A 20654-nucleotide genomic window follows, 5' to 3' on the forward strand; every position below is an offset into this window, starting at 1 on the left:
ATATAGCATTACGTCGATTAAAAATATTCTTCATATATGTCCGGGTTAGCCGGATCATAAGTCTCATTATCACTATCAACCATTTCATAGTGAATACCATCTGAAGGCGCAAGTTCATCAATAATGTCATTGCCTTCAAGTATTTCTAAGTCATTCTCATTTTCCACCTCATCATCCTCCTCATCAACAACCATTTCAATATCTACTTCCATTCTGATAGCTTTGGTTAAGTCTATCTCAAATCACCCTTTTAGCTCATCTTCTTGGAAGAACTCTATGTCATATGTGTCCAGGTCTAAGTTATAATCTTCATCGTTTTGGAATAGGTAATTTGTCGTGCGGTGATACCTTATACGCAACATCCCAACCCTTAAGATGTTTTTTTGTTTGGCAAGCATATGAGAGATAATACACTTGTATGGCTTGTTGGGCCACGACATAGACATCGTCTCCTGGTAACGTGGAATCCTATCGAGTTTCGACTAGCCCAAGATTAGAATGTGTCCATCTCATCACTTTAGGGTCAAACCAATGACATTTGAATATCACTAGAGAAAGAGGTTCGAAATCATGAAAATTGAGTTCATATATTTCTTTGATTTGTCCATAATACTCGACCTCGTCAAGCCCGAGCGTAAAGACTCTAGAACACGTGGTTTTTCGATTGGGCCGACTTTGGTTGTAGCTTGTTGTGCGAAAACGGTCTCCATTAACATCATACCCAGAAAATTTCCAGGCCCTATATGTAACACCCTGGTGTTACTAGAACTAAAACTTTGACATGACATTATATGCATTGGCATTTCATTGTATAATACACCTAGGCAAAAATTTGAATACAAACAAGTGATGTGATGCTCTGACTTGGTAAAAGGGATTCCTGGCCCTAGATTATAGTATCTGTCTCTAAGGATTAGAGACCAATAGCCTTGGGAAATGAGCACTAAGGTATGATCTCAACAAGTTAGAAGAAATGTTCAACAAGGTTAAACTTAGAGGGTTTAAGTGCCATATGTTACCTAGAACACTCAAAACCCTAAATTGAAACCCTAAAACCCTAATTAGTGTCCTATTGGGTGATTTTGAGTTCTATGCACTTTTAGCCAAAATTGTATACATCAAGATGATAGAGTAACAAAAGTTAAGCAACTTCTATGTTTGGGGATGGCCATGTTTTGTGGTGCAAATTGGGGTAAATTGCAAAAGCTCCAAGAGCACTTATGTAACACCCCAGGTGTTTACCTCCTATTAAGAAGTGACTATGGATGTAAGCACGTAATATCAGTGGATAAAACAGATATTAAATTTTAATCATCTTCGTCTATCGTGATATTAATATCGCATCTGTTTCGTCTGTCGCGAGTGCGACATCGTTTTTATTTTTATCTATCCGGGCTCTTCCTAAATTTTCGTGATGTTCGAAACTTTGTTGTTCCAAAAATCGGTGCGTTCGGTGATTATTTAAAATTCATCGCTCGTGCGAATACGAACTCGGAAGCCCGACCCACTCTGATGATTTTATCTCAAACAGATTATGTGGAACTCGACGACTAAGTTTTCGGTATAACATAATTTAGTCCCCTTTTTCCATCCGTGACATCGCGTCTACGGATTTTAATTGAATTGTTCTCTAGTCGAGTGTTCGAGTAGCGAACGGAATTCGTCGAAATTCAACTAAATCAAACGTCGACTAAAATATCGAATCCGATCTCGTCCAGTTTAATCCGTCTATGTCTCGCTCCCGTGACGATGCTAACATCGTCTCCGGGGAATTCTGATTGCGATGTCGCATTCGGCTCGCACAGTTAAAATTTATTTATTTCTAAAGTGTCGAGCCTTGTGACAATTTAAAATTAATCGATTAAGATGAACTAAAATTTTCACTTAAGTATTTCACTCAATTCGAGCAATCACTATAAATTCGGTAAATACGCTATTTGGGACAGACTGTTCAAATGAACCGAAACCGGAACCATTGCTGGCCAATTCAGTCCCCTATTTCAAAATACGAGAAAAATAATATGCGTAGTCGTATAGCGTATTGACCCTTTATTTATCGCTAAAAAACTTGATTCAAAAATATCTGTGATTTTCGATAAAAAAATAAAGAAAGAAATTAAAAAAGGGGGAAATATCCCCTTCATCTCTATCTCCCGCCGCCCCCTTCCTCCGATTTTTTTCAACTCGTTGCCGTTTTTATCTCCTCCCGCCGCGGGTCCATCTCCCCTGCGTCCAGCTGAGTTCCTCTATTATCTTGTTCCTGGTGTCTCCAGGGGCGGAGGGCCCGTTATGGCCAAGTATGGCCCGCGCCATACCTCAACTCGGCCCAGTAAAAGAAAACCTAGGTATTCAGCCCAGTCTGCCATACCTCCGTCTCCTAGCCGGCAGCCGCAACACGCTACACGCCCAGCACAGCCGCCGCAGCACAAGACGGACGCTCGCAGGTCGTAGCTCGCCCGCTCCTCGCCCGACCGGCCGGCCGCCTGCTCGGCTGCTCGTGAGCTCGTCTGTCCACAGCCGCGCCCGCCTGCGGCTGCCCGCCTCCATCTCTGCCTTGCTGCGTCCTGCCGACTGCCGTCCGTCCGTCCGTCCGCCGGTCCGCGCCCGTTTGCTGCTTGCCGCTCTGCCCGCCTCCGTCTCTGGCTACTGGCTTGCTGCTACCTGCAGCCTGCTCGTCCGTCCGTTTGCTGCTTGCTTTGCTTTTGCTTAAGCCTTAATTGCTTTGCTCCATCCGACCGTCCGCCTGCTTCAGCCGTGCTGGCGTGCTGCTGCTTGCAAATTCCAAATTCGGCTGCTCGTAAATTCCAAATTAAAGAAATATGTAAGTGCCAAAGTCTTCTAGACGTAACTAAAATAATTGCTGATTTGGTATATAATCTACCAGAGATTCTTCATTTAAGGTACTTCTTAATGATGTTTTTATACTTAAATTTTGTTTTACTGTAAAATATGTTTTTGTCATTGACATACCTTATTTTTGGGTCGTGCTCCGCCACGGGGTGTCTCCTTCAATCGCTCCTATCCCCACGCGCCCATCTCCTCTGATGTGGTCGTCTTCTGCCCAGCCATGGCGTCTGGTCGCGCCCTCCTCCACCATCGCGCACCACCGTCTCTGCTTGAGCTTCACTGCGCGCCTCTCCCTGGAGTTGAGCTCCCTCACGGTCGGCCTCTTCTCCATCATCCTCAGCTCGCCCAGCCTAGCTCCCGGCGTTGGATCCCCTGCGAGCTCCCCTGCACCTCCCTTCCATGGCCGACGTTCCCCATGCTCCTCCCTCCCTGCCGGCGCTTGCCCCTGATGCTGAGCTCGTCCCTACGCGCCGACATCGCGTGCAGCTCGCCCAGCTCAGAATTTCCCCGTCCATCTCCAGCTCGTCGAATCCCCTCTGCCTAGCCATGGCGCCCGGCCGCAGCCCCTCGTCTTCCTCGGATCCGGCCTCGGCTCGTCGGTGCTCGGACTGGAGTTCATCGCGCCCAGCCTCTATTATGTTCCTCCCTGCAGCGCCCGCTGCTTGCTCCAAATGGCGCTCGGTCCCTGCTGCGCATGCGTCTGCTCGTTTCCGGCATCACCGTGTAGCGCTGCTGACCGAGCTCTTCTGCCTTGTCCACTCCACTGCGACGTCGAGCCTCCCTGCTGCCCGCAACGGTCATGCTAGCCATCGTGGCGTCGCTATTTTCTGCTGCGCCATGACATCGTTGAAGCTCCGGTGCATCGCCGTCGTTTCACTATGCCCGGCGTCGTGTCTTTTGTGCCAGCCGTCGAGTTCTCTTCCGCGCGCTGCTCCTCTTCCTCCAGCCGCGTCCACCGTTTCCAGTCGCGTCCCGGATCGTTTGATGTGCGCGTTGTTTCCCTGGCTCTCCTCACGCCGTTGGTCGCTACTCCTCACCGTCGTGCGTCGCTATGAGCTTGTCCTCAATCGACGCGCTGCTGCTGTATGTATGTGGCTGTCTCCGTCACTAGCGTTGGCTCGCCAGACTTGTAGCTCTGTATACGTTACCCTCCCGTATCGTCGTCGAGCCGTCGAACCACGTTCTTCCCTGCCCAACCTCGTCGAACCCCGAATCCCGGACGTTAGGCAAAAATAAGCAAGATCCGTGTGCATCGCTTATCAAGTGCTCGGTCGAAGACTTCAATCGAAGGTCGTCGTCGTTCCGTACGTCATCAAGAAATCCCAAGAATCGGGCGAAGACGAATGATGAGGACATCCTCCACTATTACCCGTTGGCAAAGACGCAATTGACCCAGTTGGCCCAATTGTAGTCAGACAGCGACCGTGTGAGCCTCAGAATTATCCCACCTCGCTTAACTTGGGCGGAGGAAGCCACTTTAAAAGGAAGAGCCACCCTTCCGCCATTGGACTAGTCTTTTGGGGCGATTGGGCCATTCCCTAAGTTGGGTGTGTTTAATGAACTGTTGGGCTCCGGGCAATCCTAATTTGTTGGCCCTCGGTCAACCTCACCTTGGCTGGATGTATCATCTGGTATCAAAGCTAGGGCCCATTTTAAGAAGGTGGGAATGATGAGGACATCCTCCACTATTACCTGTTGGCAAAGACGCAATTGGCCCAGTTGGCCCAATTGTAGTCGGACGGCGACCGTGTAAGCCTCAGAATTATCCCACCCCACTTAACTTGGGAGGAGGAAGCGACTTTCAAAGGGAGAGCCACCCTTCCCCCATTGTACTAGTCTTTTGGGGCGATTGGGTCTTTCCCTAAGTTGGGTGTGCTTAATGAACTGTTGGGCTCCTGGCAACCCTAATTTGTTGCGCCTCGGCCAACCCCACCTAGGCTAGGTGTATCAACGAAGCTAGCAGCGTGAAGTTCGTGTGGCACCTGCCAAGCGCTCGACAAATTGTTTGAATCGGAAAATCATTACCGATCTCGTGGATTCCAGTCAGCTGTTGGAACGGTAAGCTGATTTGCTATTTTTATTGACTGATATGATGAATGGATTGGTTAAATTAGTTGTCCGTAAAGGGTGTTTTATTCTTAGCACGAGTGCATTGTCAAGGTATTAGATGTATGTCGTGATGCCTCGCTTCATGCATCAATGGAATGTGTACATTCGTATGAAGTGGTCGTGTCACGCGAAACTCAAAGTTTAAAATGATTATTGTGTGAGGAGTGGTTAAATGAATAGTAAGTCTAGTGTCTCGCTCATATTGCTGATAAATACAGTCGGGGTTATATTAAATGATTATTAAAATGCATCGCAGGTAGTATGTGGTGGATGCATATGTCGAATAGGTTTAAATTGACTCTTTGCTGAGGAGTGAGGAGAATTAATAGCGTGAAGAATTGATTTAGTAATCCAAACGATTATCCGATAAGGCTGTCGTCGTTGATTTTGTAGGATATTTTGGTGGTCAAACCGGAAATGTTTTATTAATTGTCGATATTTAAAATATGTGAGGTGTAAAATAAAATTAAAATAGTTCTTTGTGAGTGATGTGGTATAATTTATAAAGCGAGGGATAAGTTTAGAATTTAATTAATTAGCTGATAAGTTGTGGTAGGCTAATCGTATTAAATGTGTATAGTTTGTTGTTTCATGATGTTTGCGTTAGATTCAGTTAATCGGGAGAAGCGTAATTATTACGCTTAAGTCGTATGTCGATAACTAGTGTTTCTGTATAAAATGGTACGACGCTTCGTCACTAGGTGTTTAATTCGCTATCGCATAGTAATATTTAATCTTGTACTATTCCTGTCTATATGCATTCATATGCATAATGCATTTCATTCAGGTACGTGAATTAACCACGTGGTGCGAAGAACCAGAATTGGGTCGACCACAAGATGGTGCCGATGGACGGAACTGAAGATGGATAATCTGGTGAATGTCAAGACAAAAGATGGTCGTCAAGCGGACGTCGTCTAACAACACTAATGTCACACCCGAGTTTCGGGGCACCAAGACCCGGGCGCGAACATAATCACCAGGTGTGCTGGGACCAAGTCTCACACATATGATGAATCATGGCACAGGATCGAATGTCACAACTTTACTATATAATAGGAGTTCTATACAAAATAAATAATTACATTATAAGGAGACAACGGTCCAGCAACCCAAAGTTGACAGGGAGACGATGGCCTAGACCTCTCACGAACACATCGCAACAACCTCCATGCGCCTCATCTTGCGGTACCTGTTCTTGACCTGTGGGGGGGTGTGAGACAGCAAGAGTGAGCTCACATACGTTCATCGCTCAACAAGTTGTGGGGAATAATGTGCATGAACTCGCTAAAGGTGGGAGCTCATGTGAAGTGTAAGGCTTACCAAAGAGGATAGTTAGAGCTGAGCATTGCTTTTAAAGTTGGTCAAAATTTTATTAGCAATTACTAAGTATAAGTAAATACCAAACCAATTAAGTAGTATAACAAAAGTAACAACCTCACCTGCGATGCAATGCATATGACAAATTGAGTTTAAGTTCCATAATTGAATCATGTGAGTGTTCGAGCTGCTCATGACCGTGAGCACGGCTAGTATACCAGTTTTACACTCTGCAGAGGTTGCACATCTTTACCCACAAGTCATGTTACCCATCTGCCAAGAGATGGCCAATCCCATACACCTCTACCGAGGAGGCGAGGCAGGGTAACACTACGAGGCCTTTACAAAGTTCCACTAGCTTCAGAAAACCCGCTACAGTTTATAGGAAGCTCCAGTGCAGGAGTCCCTCGACTGACCGCTATCGCAGCAAATTCAACCAAGGACCTCCCAACACTGACCACTCCCCTACTGCCCTTGCCCCTTTCGGGTAAGGTAATCATCCACTAGCTTTCCTAGTTAATTAGCCAAGGGCGTCCATAAACCCTTGTGGTAGCACTGTTTTCCCGGGTGGTTCTCCATGTTCCAATTAACATAATGATCTTAACATGAACAATAAATAACAACTGATAACAAAAGTATAATCATGAATAGTGTAATCTTCATACCCAAAACCACATAAAGCAATAGCAGGTAATACCCAAAAAGTTTAGTGGAGTCAAGGTATAAAGATAATCAAACTAGGGTAACCTTTGGGTCCCATCAAAATTAACCTATGCAGATCATTATGATTAATCAAAACATGACTGGGTAAAAAGAAGTGATCAAGGGCACAACTTGCGTGGGACTTGAGATTTCAGGTACCAACTTGCTCTTCAGGTGACTCGTGACCTCACTGCTAGTCGCATGCAAAATATAATTTTATGTTATTTATTTCTCATCTCATTCATTTGTGCTTATGCTTTTAAATGTGCACACAAAATATGTATTTTAAGAAATTTAGTTCTAGTTTTAAAAGATCCATAAGAGTAAAGTCTAGAAGATATGATTTATCAAAGGAACAAATTATTACTGAGCTCCTTTCTTTTTTTCTGGAAACATTGTTTTAGGATGTATAGTTTCAAAGGTAAGGTAATTCTTATGAAAAATATATTTTAACTCAACATCAGGGGAAAATTTTACATAATTCTCAAAATGAGATTTTGAGGTGTTACAAATCCTACCCCCTTAACAGAAATCTCGTCCTCGAGATTTGTAAGAAATGGGATATAGAAGGATTGGTTTGTAATTCAACTTTTAATCTATAATTGGTTCAAAATCCAGAGTCTCGTCATTTTTTATAGTCAGTCATGGGTGATTAGGAGGGCATGGGTGTATATGGGCATCAGTGTTCTTATGGCGTCGCCTAGGCGTCGCCTAGGCGTCCAGGCGCCCGGGCAAAACTGGTCGCCTTGCTCGCCATTCCCGCCTAGGCGTCGCCTAGGCGCCGCCTAGGCGCTAAGGCGCCTGTCTGATCCACTTGCTCGCCTAGGCGCCTTAAGAACACTGATGGGCATAGCCACATTATTATGCAGGATCAAGGATATCTTTAAAGCATAGATAGGTTTGGGTAAGAAAGAGTAGGGTAAGGAAAGATTCCATCCAAGATTTGTGGATCTTGATTCATCTGATGATTTAGCTTGATCTTTGAAGGCTTGAGTGCTTATCCTTCTTTGACGTGATTGGTCTTCTTTGATCTTTCTTCTTGGAGTTGCCATCCGAGTTAAGGACATATAGTTAGGATAGCCGGGGTACACGAGGTAGGTAGGTTTGAACAGAGTTGTATTTTGCTTTTGGAACAAATGGACTAGGCAGCCTGTGATGTAGGTTATATTGTTGTTTATGGACAAGTTGGTATGTGACATTAATTTAGGTTAGGTTATGTTTGTTGAAGCAGTGTCTAACCCATATCACTAGATTAACTAACCTATTAATAACTCACTTTTGATTTTATCATATTGGATTAGATGGTGTTCTAGATTAGATTGGATATAACTAGATTAGACTAGTTAAGACCTCATTAATTTGGATTAGATCATGGTTGTTATTTTAGGATGAGATAAGTATAGTGGTTAGGATAAGGTGATTCCTTCAAGATAAGATGAATCTATCAAGGTAATAGAGTATCTTTTAAGATAAGATGGATCTATGAGGATAGATATATTTTAATGAGGGATAAACTAGTTTATCTAGTTATCTTATGAATTTTATTTATTTATATTTATACTATATATATGTTGATGTAATTGTGGACATTACTCCACAACTCATCACACTCAATCAAAGATCCAAATCAGACAAGTACCATAAGAACAAACATTCAAGTTCATAGATATCTATATAAAAGAAAAATAATTTTGTTTTTGATCCTAAGAGTAGGTCTCCTACTCCTAAAAGTTACTTTAGATACAGGACTTCAAAGTGTGAAATCCACATTTGTCTTTAGAATGAAAAGGTAAGAATAGTCAGAGTAAAGCGGAAATAGATGAGAAAAGACTAAGATAAGTTTAGAAAGAATCAGAGTAGTAGAGGTAAGTAAATAAGGGTTGTCCATTTCTATCTAGGTTTCGTCCTACAGTCAACATTACTCTGATACCACTTCTGTCACACCCGGGTTTCGGGGCACCAAGACCCGGGCGCGAACATAATCACCAGGTGTGCTGGGACCAAGTCTCACACATATGATGAATCATGGCACAAGATCGAATGTCACAACTTTACTACATAATAGGAGTTCTATACAAAATCAATAATTACATTATAAGGAGACAACGGTCCAGCAACCCAAAGTTGACTGGGAAACGACGGCCTAGACCTCTCATGAACACATCGCAGCAACCTCCATGCGCCTCATCTTGCGGTACCTGTTCTTGACCTATGGGGGGTGTGAGACAGCAAGAGTGAGCTCACATACGTTCATCGCTCAACAAGTTGTGGGGAATAATGTGCATGAACTCGCTAAAGGTGGGAGCTCATGTGAAGTGTAAGGCTTACCAAAGAGGATGGTTAGAGCTGAGCATTGCTTTTAAAGTTGGTCAAAATTTTATTAGCAATTACTAAATATAAGTAAATACCAACCCAATTAAGTAGTAGAACAAAAGTAACAACCTCACCTGCGATGCAATGCATATGACAAATTGAGTTTAAGTTCCATAATTTAATCATGTGAGTGTCCGAGCTACTCATGACCGTGAGCATGGCTAGTATACCAGTTTTACACTCTGCAGAGGTTGCACATCTTTACCCACAAGTCATGTTACCCATCTGCCAAGAGATGGCCAATCCCATACACCTCTACCGAGGAGGCGAGGCAGGGTAACACTACGAGGCCTTTACAAAGTTCCACTAGCTTCAGAAAACCCGCTACAGTTTATAGGAAGCCCAGTGCAGGAGTCCCTCGACTGACCGCCATCGCAGCAAAATCAACCAAGGACCTCCCTACACTGACCACTCCCCTACTGCCCTTGCCCCTTTTGGGTAAGGTAATCATCCACTAGCTTTCCTAGTTAATTAGCCAAGGGCGTCCATAAACCCTTGTGGTAGCACTGTTTTCCCGGGTGGTTCTCCATGTTCCAATTAACATAATGATCTTGTTGGGACCATGCTTCGTCGCCGAAGGTCCTGCAGGAAGAAACAGCTTCGGTTGAAGCTGTCTGTACGTGATGCCGAAGGGTGCCGTTCATGAAGCTTCGGAATTACAAACCGACTTAAAGATAGAATGACCTTTTAGTCCATAAGAGTTTGAGTCGTTGTTGTAAACTTTTATGAGGGGTATGATTGTAATTGCTCACAGGTTGTGTCATGTGCCTATAAATAGTGAACATCATTCCTTTACTGTTCACGCATTCCTATAATTGCAATCACATCACTTGGAAATTATTCTTTGCCAAGACAGAGGTATAAATATACCTAAAAATTATATTTGAATATCTTAAATTTATATAATATATAAATGATGTTGTTTACTTCTAATTTACTTGTCTTTAATGTTTTATGTCTCGTGTTATTTTATATTATCTTTGAGAGTTCAATTACGAAGATATAACCTTCGTAATTGTGTCATTATAACCTTCGTCCGAAGTTCATTAAATCCTTGGGGAAATAATGTTTCAGCAGACGAAGGACATTAATATTTAACATTTTATGTTGCCTTGTTCTTAATTCATAGCATTTGAGAACAAGTCCCCAACATTGGCGCCCACCTCCGGTGAACTCACTTCCACTTTTTTGAGCTCATGGCTTCATTCAACGATCAAGCTGGAGCTGCTTCGGCTCCAAAGCTGGTACTCCCGATAACAGGCGGTTCAAGCTCAGAACCAGCCAATAAGAGGCAGAAGAAGGAAGCACAGAGAAGGGTACAACATGTTGGGGTGCAAGGACCCTTCATCAAGTCAAGATGGTCTCACATTCCAATCACCTTCTCTCAAGAGGATCTCCAACTCAAGGATTACCCACACAATGATGCTATGGTTATCTCTTGTGTGATCAAAGGATTTCTGGTCCACAATGTTTTGGTTGATACAGGCAGCACAGCTGATATCATAATTGCTAAGGCCTTCAGGCAGATGCAAGAGCCCGAAGACAAAATTCATGATGCCACACATCCCCTTTGTGGCTTCGGTGGAAGGCAGATCGTAGCACTTGGAAAAATCACAATGCCAATAACCTTCGGATTCATTAACAACACAAGGACTGAACAAGTTGTATTTGATATTGTTGATATGGAATACCCTTACAATGCAATCATTGGTCGTGGTACTCTCAATGCCTTCGAAGCAATTCTTCACCCAGCTTATCTTTGCATGAAGATACTTTCGGATCAAGGGCCCATTGCTATTCATGGAAGTCAGGAAGCTGCCAGAAGGGCCGAAGGAAATTGGACAGACTCGAAAGCAATCCATAACATAGATGGAGCTGAAGCTTATGAGCAATACAAGTTCAGAAGGGAAAAAGCTGCTTCGGCTGATCAGCCGAAGCCCATGCTCTTATGTGAGGATATAGCAGAACAGAAGGTGCTACTGGGATCTCAACTGTCCGAAGAGCAGGAGAAAACCTTGATAAGGTTTTTGTTCAACAACAAAGATGTTTTTGCTTGGTCAGCTAATGATCTTTGCGGAGTAAACAGGGATGTCATTGAGCACTCGCTCAATGTCGATCCATCCTTCAAACCAAGAAAGCAAAGGCTTCGGAAGATGTATGACGACAAGGCCGAAGGGGCTCGCAACGAAGTGAAAAGACTTCTCAGTGCTGGAGTTATCGTAGAGGTAAAATATCCAGAATGGCTGGCTAACACTGTTATGGTAAAGAAGGCCAATGGTAAATGGAGAATGTGTATCGATTTTACTGATCTCAACAAGGCCTGTCCGAAGGACGAGTTTCCATTGCCAAGGATAGATTCCTTAGTCGATGCAGCAGCTTCATCAGAGCTTATGAGTCTGCTGGATTGCTATTCAGGCTATCATCAAATCTGGATGAAGAAGGAGGATGAACCAAAAACCAGCTTCATAACCCCCAGTGGAACATATTGTTACCTCCGGATGCCTGAGGGGCTTAAGAATGCCGGAGGAAGTTTCAGCAGAATGACAGCGAAGGTCCTCCATTCTCAGATAGGCAGAAATGTGCTAAGTTATGTTGATGATATCATTGTAAAGAGCACGAAGCAAGATAATCACATTGCTGATTTACAGGAGACCTTCGCTAATTTTAGACAGGCTGGTTTAAAGCTGAATCCAGAAAAATGTGTCTTCGGAGTAAAGAAGGGGAAATTTCTTGGTTGCCTAGTTTCAACAAATGGAATTGAGGCTAATCCAAGCAAAATCGAAGCTATACTTCGAATGGAACCACCAAGTACAAAAAAGGGGGCTCAAAGATTGACAGGAAGGCTGGCATCTCTCAACAGATTCATATCCAGATCAGCAGAGAGAAACTTACCATTCTTCGAAGTGCTGAAGTCAGCCGAAGTCTTTCAATGGGGACCAATCCAGCAGAAAGCCTTCGAAGAGCTGAAGCAATATTTGATAGATCTAACAACATTAAGTCCACAACCTCCAGGGGCTCCTTTGTTATTATATGTGGCAGCTTCGCACTCAGCGGTAAGTGCAGCACTTGTCCAGGAGAAGCTTGAAGGCCAAGTCAAGAAACAGGCTCCAATATATTTCGTATCCGAAGTTCTTAATTTATCAAAGAAAAATTATACAGAATTGGAGAAAGTACTGTATGCTGTTTTGATGGCCTCAGGAAGCTTCGGCATTATTTTCAAGCTTATAACATAATTGTTCCTTCTTCACAACCTTTGAAGGATATTATGAGAAATCGAGAAGCTACTGGAAGGATTGGAAAATGGGCTGCAGAGCTCAATGAATTTTGTATTGATTATGTTCATAGATCTTCGATTCAGTCTCAAGCGTTGGCAGACTTCATTGCTGACTGGACGCCAGGGGCTCAGGAGGAAGAAACGAATAAAGATGCCGAAACATGGACAGTGTTTTGCGATGGGTCTTGGGGAACCTTCGGAGCAGGGACAGCTCCTGTGTTGGTTTCACCTTCTAAAGTTAAAACCTGTTATGCGGCAAGACTCAATTTCAGTTGCACAAATAATATTGCTGAGTACGAAGCTCTGCTCTTGGGTCTTCGGAAGTTAAAGGCAATGGGAATCAGAAGGGCCATTTTAAAAACTGATTCCCATGTTATTTCTGGTCATGTTGACAAGAGCTATAAAGCAAGAGATCCGAAGCTTGAAAAATATCTAGATACAGTCCGAAGGATTGAGGCTTCCTTCGAAGGTTTCTCTATCTAAAATATTCCTCGTGGAGAAAATGAATATGCTGTCTATTGGCCAAGTCAACAGCCCACGGGCTGCCTATACCTTCGGAAGTATTTTTTGAAACAATAAAAGCACCTTCGGTTGAGCTTCTTCAAAGAGCAATCCTTAATATATCCCCTGTTTATAGCGAAGATTGGAGAACTGAGATCATCTCTTTCCTTCAGGGTAATTTTCTTTCAGACGACGAAGCTTATAACAGGAGAATAGAAGCAAGAGCTCGACCATATGTCATAATAGAAGGGGAGTTATACAAGCGTGGGGTCTGTTCCCCATTGCTCAAGTGTTTATCCAGATCCGAAGGTATAGAATTAATGAAGGAAATACATGCAGGCCTGTGTGGATCTCACATTGGATCTAGGCCCTTGCTTGGGAAAGTTTTTCGCCAAGGATTTTATTGGCCAAAGGCAGCTTCGGATGCAGCGGATCTGGTCCAAAAGTGCGAAGGTTGTCAGAAATGTGCAAAAGATCAAAAACAACCTTCGTCTTTAACCCAATTAATACAACCCACTTGGCCATTGCAAAGGTGGGGCCTCGATTTACTAGGCCCATTACCACCAGCACAGGGGAACCTAAGATATGTAGTAGTGGCAGTGGAATATTTTTCCAAGTGGATTGAGGCAAAGCCCTTAGCCACAATAACTTCATTTACTATTCAAAAGTTTTTCTAGCAAAACATTGTTTGTCGCTTCGGAGTGCCGAAGGCTATTACTGTGGACAATGGGACACAGTTTGATTCTGAAGCCTTCAGAGAATTTTGTGATCAAATTGGCACGAAGATCCATTTTGCATCAGTCCGACACCCAGAGTCAAATGGACTTGTCGAAAGAGCTAATGGGATCATAATGACAGGAATAATGAAGTCAATCTTCAATCAGCCCAGGGGAAAGTGGCCAGACGAGTTAATCAAAGTGGTGTGGAGCCATAACACAACCATGTCAAGGTCAACAGGCTTTACGCCCTTTAAACTATTGTTCGGTGACGAAGCAATAACCCCGGAAGAGGCCAAAGCAGGATCAATAAGGACAGTAGCTTCGGCAGAAGGCGAAGACGAAGCTGATTGCTCTATAGAAAAAGATGCTATTGAAGGGTTCAGACTTCAAGCCGTGGAAAACATTAATAAGTGCCGAAACAATAAAATGGCGTGACAGAAAAGTTAAGCTAAAAAACATTGAACCAGGACATTTGGTGCTTCGAAGAGTAGCCAACCCTGAGACAGTAGGCAAATTACAGCTGAAGTGGGAAGGCCCCTTTTTGGTAGTATCTTCGTCAAGACCCGGTTCCGACAGATTGAAGGATATGGACGGCAACGACATTCCAAGATCATGGAATGCAGATGAGCTTCGGCGATATTATGTTTAGCTTGATGTAATTTTTTCTATTCTTTTTTGTGGCACCCTTTTCCTTTCCAAAGGGGGAGAAAGGTTTTTAATGGGGCCATAACATGTAATTTTCTTTATTTCAATCCTATGAGAGTGATATCCACCAAAAATGTAAATGTAAATGCTAAGGGAAAAAAAGAAAAGAAAACAGGAAGAAGCTCAAAAGTAGTTCCTAAGGGAATGCAGAGCTTACAGCGAAAAATAAGCGCTGATTCCGCCGAAAGTAAAAGGCGAAGAAGCTCCTAAGGGAGGCTTACAGCGAAAAATAAGCGCTGATTCCGCTGAAAGTAAAAGGCGAAGAAGCTCCTAAGGGAGGCTTACAGCGAAAAATAAGCGCTGATTCAGCTGAAAGTAAAAGGCGAAGAAGCTCCTAAGGGAGGCTTACAGCGAAAAGTAAGCGCTGATTCCGCTGAAAGTAAAAGGCGAAGAAGCTCCTAAGGGAGGCTTACAGCGAAAAGTCAACGCTGAAGGGCTATGATTATGGTTTTTTGAATATGTGTTTTGATATTCATTTGCACAATACATTTCATCATGTCATTTGCATTCATAAACATGCATTTAGACATATATAGAATCATCATTATACCGCACAAAAAACACAGATGCTTCGGCAATGAGGAAAAACTCGAAGGAATTTTTTTTATGCTTCGTTATGAACGAAAAGAAGGGAAGGTGTTTTTCGCCTCTGGCTCAAAAGAGAAGTTTCGTCCACAACAAAGCAGATTGTGCACATATAGCAGAAACAAAATATATTACAAGGTATGTACAAATTTACATGAGTTGTTCCATAACTATACTACAAAAGTTTCTTCAGAATTTTTGCAGGAAATTATATTACAGCAACTGTCAAGCTTCAGGCTAGGCTTCGTCAAACTTCAGCTTCGTCATTCTTCAGCTTCGTCATCCTACGAATATCAAAGAGCAGAATAAGAAAAGTACAAATTTCAAGGGGAAGGTGAAAGTAACAAATATAAGCTTCTTACCGGTTTAAGATGACTTCGAGCTTCGTCACCCGCCATTTTTCGCCCGCCATTTACCCAGATTTGAGTCATGAATCTATTTCAAATGCTTCAGGCCAGGCTTGGGATGTCTATCAGATCTGATGCTGACAAGGTGAATTTTGGTCTATTCACAATATTTCCATGCGTGCAGCCAGCCTTCAGAAAAGCAGTAGCTGTGCCCCGAGAAGCTACCAGGGCACAGAAGTCGGCGTGTCCACCAATAACTTCGTCAAGAGCATCAACTTCGCCTTCAATATATTCTAATGTACTGGGCAGGTTGTGAGATGAAGGTGTAAACTTTTCAGAGCTAGCTCCGATAGAATGAAACACATCCTTCAGCCTCTGCACGCATCGGCTGCCGAAGCTTAGGCATTTCTCTTGAAGTTCTTTAAAGGATTTCTGCAAATTTGAATTTTTATCCACCTCAGTTTTCAGGCTTGCTTCAAGATATTTCTTTTCTTGCTCAAATTTTTCTGACCGTTGGAGCAATTCATTCTTTAAGTTGTTATTCTCAGTTTGGACTTCAGCCAAAGAACCCTCCATAGTCTGAATAACAAAATCTTTCTTTTCTAATGCACCCTCGTGCTCTTTAACCATGATTTCAAGGTCCTGGATAGTGAAGTCTTTCTTTTTCAGATTAGCTTCGTAATTTTCAACTTTTTCAGCCAAATCTTGGATGACGGCTTTGTTCTTCTCTTCTTCGAGATCTTGTTGCATTTTTAGAACCTTACTTAATAGTATGCTCTGTCGAAACGATCTTCGTTAGAAAACGACCTAAAAGATAATAATAATAATAATAAAATAACGAAAATATTTGTTACCTTGAAGTTAGCATAAAGCAAGCTTCCAGCGATATGGTGTCGTTGGTAACGGCAGAGGTCCGCTTCTAGCTTCGGCAAGCCAATGTTTTTGCAGAGAGTTCTAACAATTTTAGCTTCGCTGCAGTTTCGAAGGCACCTCAGCTTTCCTTCGTTAACCCCACCGAACAGTGTAGCCCCTGGCTTATATCCGCAGGCTATGGCACATTTTTTAAGCTCTGCTTTTTCAGCGTCTGTCAGTTCTTGCCCAAGTAAATCTTGAAATTCAAAATCTTCTTCCTCCAAAATGTCTTCAGCTTGCTTTTTCCCCTTTTCAGTAGCTGTGCTCGCCGCGGCCACAACAGATTCTTCCTCAGTCATTTTTAGGAGTATGTTATCAATAACTTCAAGTGTGTCTTCCAGGTTCGGATCTTCTGTGGCCCCGGTTTCAGCCCCGGCAGCTTCGGCTGCGCCAGTTTCAGCTTTGAAGGTTTCCGCTCTGGTGGCTTCGGCTGCGGCGCCTTTAGCTTCGGCGGTTTCGACAGTCTGGTCAATACCAATTCTTGATGCCGGTGTCGGTGACGGTGTCCCATGAATTACATCTGCTATTTGAATAATCCTTCGTTTTTTCGGCAGTGCAGGACCTTCGTCTGCCGAAGCTGCCTTGTCCTTCTGAAAAAACTTCGTCGGTTCCAGCGCCAGCGGACTTAGCTTGACAGGCAAGGGTTCAGTCATTACCTTCATAATCTCTTCTACTTCAACAGCAGAAGGCGTTGCAGGAGTACCTTCTTCTCGAACCAACGTTTTTGGTTCTGGAGATGCAGTTTTCCTCTTTCTTGCAGTGGTCACCTTCGGCTCAGGGTTCAACTCTTCAGGGCTAAGTTTTTCAGAATCTTCCCTTTTCTTTTTGGCTACCTTGGCGACCTCTTCGTCAGCAGCGCTGACAATTCTTTTTCGCTTCGGGCCTCCAGCATCTCCGCCCAGTCGACCATAATCAGCATATTCAAATCCTATAGCATCAAGCACCCTGTTCAGCCTTCGCTTCGGTCGAGTGCCGAAGGCTGCTGTCATTAGCTGGTCCTCTTTTTTGGAGTAATTTCCAAGAATTTCATTACTCATTACTTCGATTGTATCGAGCCATTCTTGGCAGGGTGCTTTAAAATATTTCTTAAACTTATAATAATAGGGTAGTCAGACAAGCTCTCCCTCTTTCTTTTCTCCTTTAAGCTTCGGCATAGTTCACTCCTTCATAGTTGGAAATACTCTGAAGGCCAGAAATTCCTGCACTAAATCTCTAGTGTCAATGTGTTCTGCAATAATTTTGAATTCAGCCAGTGCGGTCCAAGTTGGACCTTCTGCTGTCATATTGCATCGAGGTCTGGTTTCTCCGAAGATCAGTTCAAGAGGGCTCTGTACCAGCTTCTCTTTGTCATCGTCAACTTTGACATAAAACCATTCTGACTTCCAGCCTGCCGGCCATTTGCTTCGGTAGCTAATCACAGGAAATTTTGTGGTTTTCCGATAGGCAAAATTATAACAACCAAAATTTTCATACAACCCATCCTTTCTGGCCTTAGTCTGGTAATGCAGCTCATGTACTCGATAGAAGCTGTCGGCAAACGGCTCCACTGCCTGGCTTCGGAGAGCCCAGATATAAACGCTAAGCCTGACGATGGCGTTAGGAATCAGTTGGTGAAAATAGATCCCAAACTTTTGCAGCACATCAGAAATCATTCTATTTAAAGGAAATCTCAACCCAGCTTTTAGAAAACTCTTGAAAATAACTATTTCATCCTTTTCTGGCTTCGGGGTAGTTTCCTCTCCCCCGAAGCGAATCAGCTTCTTCTCATCTTCACTGAAATAGCCCGACTTCACCATTTTGGAAAAAACAGCCTTGGAGATAGTCGACTTTCCGAAGTCCAAATGGCCAGGCTTGCTCGGTACTGCGATATGGTAATCACCGTCAGAATCAGCTTCCTCAATATCTCCTTGGTCCGCTTCGGCAGCAGCTTGTTCTGTTTCGGCAGTGGGGATTCTTTCCGAGGTCACCAATCCGGATCGTTGCATTGCTTCGGAGATAGGAACAGTCTCCGCACCTTCGGCTTCGTCTCCCTCACGCTAAACTCTAGCAGTAGAGCGCACTCTGGCCATTTAATTTTGAATTTCCTGAAAGATTTCTTGGGAATTAAATAACTTTTTCTCCCGAAGCTTTTCTTCTGACGAAGTAGGCACCAAACTGGAGCTTCGTCTGAATGCGAGAGTCAAGCTTCGGCTATGGTTAAAATTTTTGGCAGCAAAACAGTGCAATAGCAATGAAAGCTGTGGTAACTTCACACCTACCTGTCTGTTTATATAGTGCTACAGGTAAGAAGGTGAATCGTCAGGATTTTTACACCAGGCAAACAGCTGCTCGCACCCGCTGCGCGGTGGGCCGCAAAGACCAAAATAGTGAACCTGCATGGTGGGACCGCTACGCGCTCGAAAACTGTATCGTTTCTCGACAACGAGCTCAGGGAAGGTGTTTTTCGGACCTTCGGCTTCCTGAAGCCTAAGAGACTTTTTTCACGGATCAAGCTCGTTACGAAAAACGATCTAGCACCGCGAAGGGGCTACTGTTGGGACCATGCTTCGTCGCCGAAGGTCCTGCAGGAAGAAACAGCTTCGGCTGAAGCTGTCTGTACGTGATGCCGAAGGGTGCCGTTCATGAAGTTTCGGAATTACAAACCGACTTAAAGATAGAATGACCTTTTAGTCCATAAGAGTTTGAGTCATTGTTGTAAACTTTTATGAGGGGTATGATTGTAATTGCTCACAGGCTGTGTCCTGTGCCTATAAATAGTGAATAATATTCGTTTACTGTTCACGCATTCCTGTAATTGCAATCACATCACTTGGAAATTATTCTTTGCCAAGGCAGAGGTATAAATATACCTAAACATTATATTTGAATATCTTAAATTTATATAATATATAAATGATGTTGTTTACTTCTAATTTACTTGTCTTTAATGTTTTATGTCTCGTGTTATTTTATATTATCTTTGAGAGTTCAATTGCGAAGATATAACCTTCGTAATTGTGTCATTATAACCTTCGTCCGAAGTTCATTAAATCCTTGGGGAAATAATGTTTCAGCGGACGAGGGACATTAATATTTAACATTTTATGTTGCCTTGTTCTTAATTCATAGCATTTGAGAACAAGTCCCCAACAGATCTTAACATGAACAATAAATAACAACTGATAACAAAAGTATAATCATGAATAGTGTAATCTTCATACCCAAAACCACATAAAGCAATAGCAGGTACTACCCAAAAAGTTTAGTGGAGTCAAGGTATAAAGATAATCAAACTAGGGTAACCTGTTGGGTCCCATCAAAATTAACCTATGCAGATCATTATGATTAATTAGAACATGACTGGGTAAAAAGAAGTGATCAAGGGCACAACTTGCTTGGGACTTGAGATTTCAGGTACCAAGTTGCTCTTCAGGTGACTCGTGACCTCACTGCTAGTCGTAGCAATACAGACAAACATTGTATAGGCAAAATTAACATCACACCAAACATGAGAACAAACTGCGTAATAATAATCTACGTGTTGCTACGAGATCGTGGGTTCGAGAATCGCTAAATTCGGAGTTACAGTTATAAAGTTATGGTTTTCCGAAGATCCACGTGGTTAAATATAGAATAGACTAAGTGCAACATTTTAACCTATATTTCATGACAAAACAAAGTCACCAGATGATAATAAATATTATTGTGAGACTAATGCAACTAGAATGGATCAAAACGGAGTTACAGTTATTGAGTTATGAATTTATGGAATTATCGAGTACCTAGAACAGATTAATTCGAATGAACAATTTTATTTCTAGTTTCATGGCTAAACAGTGTTACTGGTTGGTAGACAATATTAATATGAAATTAATGCCACTGGAATGGACCAAAAAGGATTTAATATGATTTTTCTATAACTTTATCGAGTTGCTGGGTTTATTTATGTACTAAAAAGTATTTACTTTATTATTTTTACTATTTTCTTAGTTCACTGGACCGGCTGTCAAATTCCAGAAAGGTCAGGGGCGAAGATATAAATGTTCCCCAGACACAGCTTTAACCCGCGGTGGACGGCGGGTTGATTTTAATGAATATCAAGGGCTTCTTAACAAAAACACCGCGGTGAAGGGTTACGCACAAATAAGAGCCGTCCGATCCAAACCCTGCGGACCAGATTATATCGCGCCTATAAATGAATCGGTAAGAAATGGTGGCCACCAGATCCGAAAGCGACGGTTCTGATTTTAAAGGGGCTCGATCAAATCTACGCCATCCACC

This window comes from Zea mays, chromosome 1 (genome assembly GCF_902167145.1).
Source record: "Zea mays cultivar B73 chromosome 1, Zm-B73-REFERENCE-NAM-5.0, whole genome shotgun sequence".
Taxonomy (NCBI): Eukaryota; Viridiplantae; Streptophyta; class Magnoliopsida; order Poales; family Poaceae; genus Zea; species Zea mays.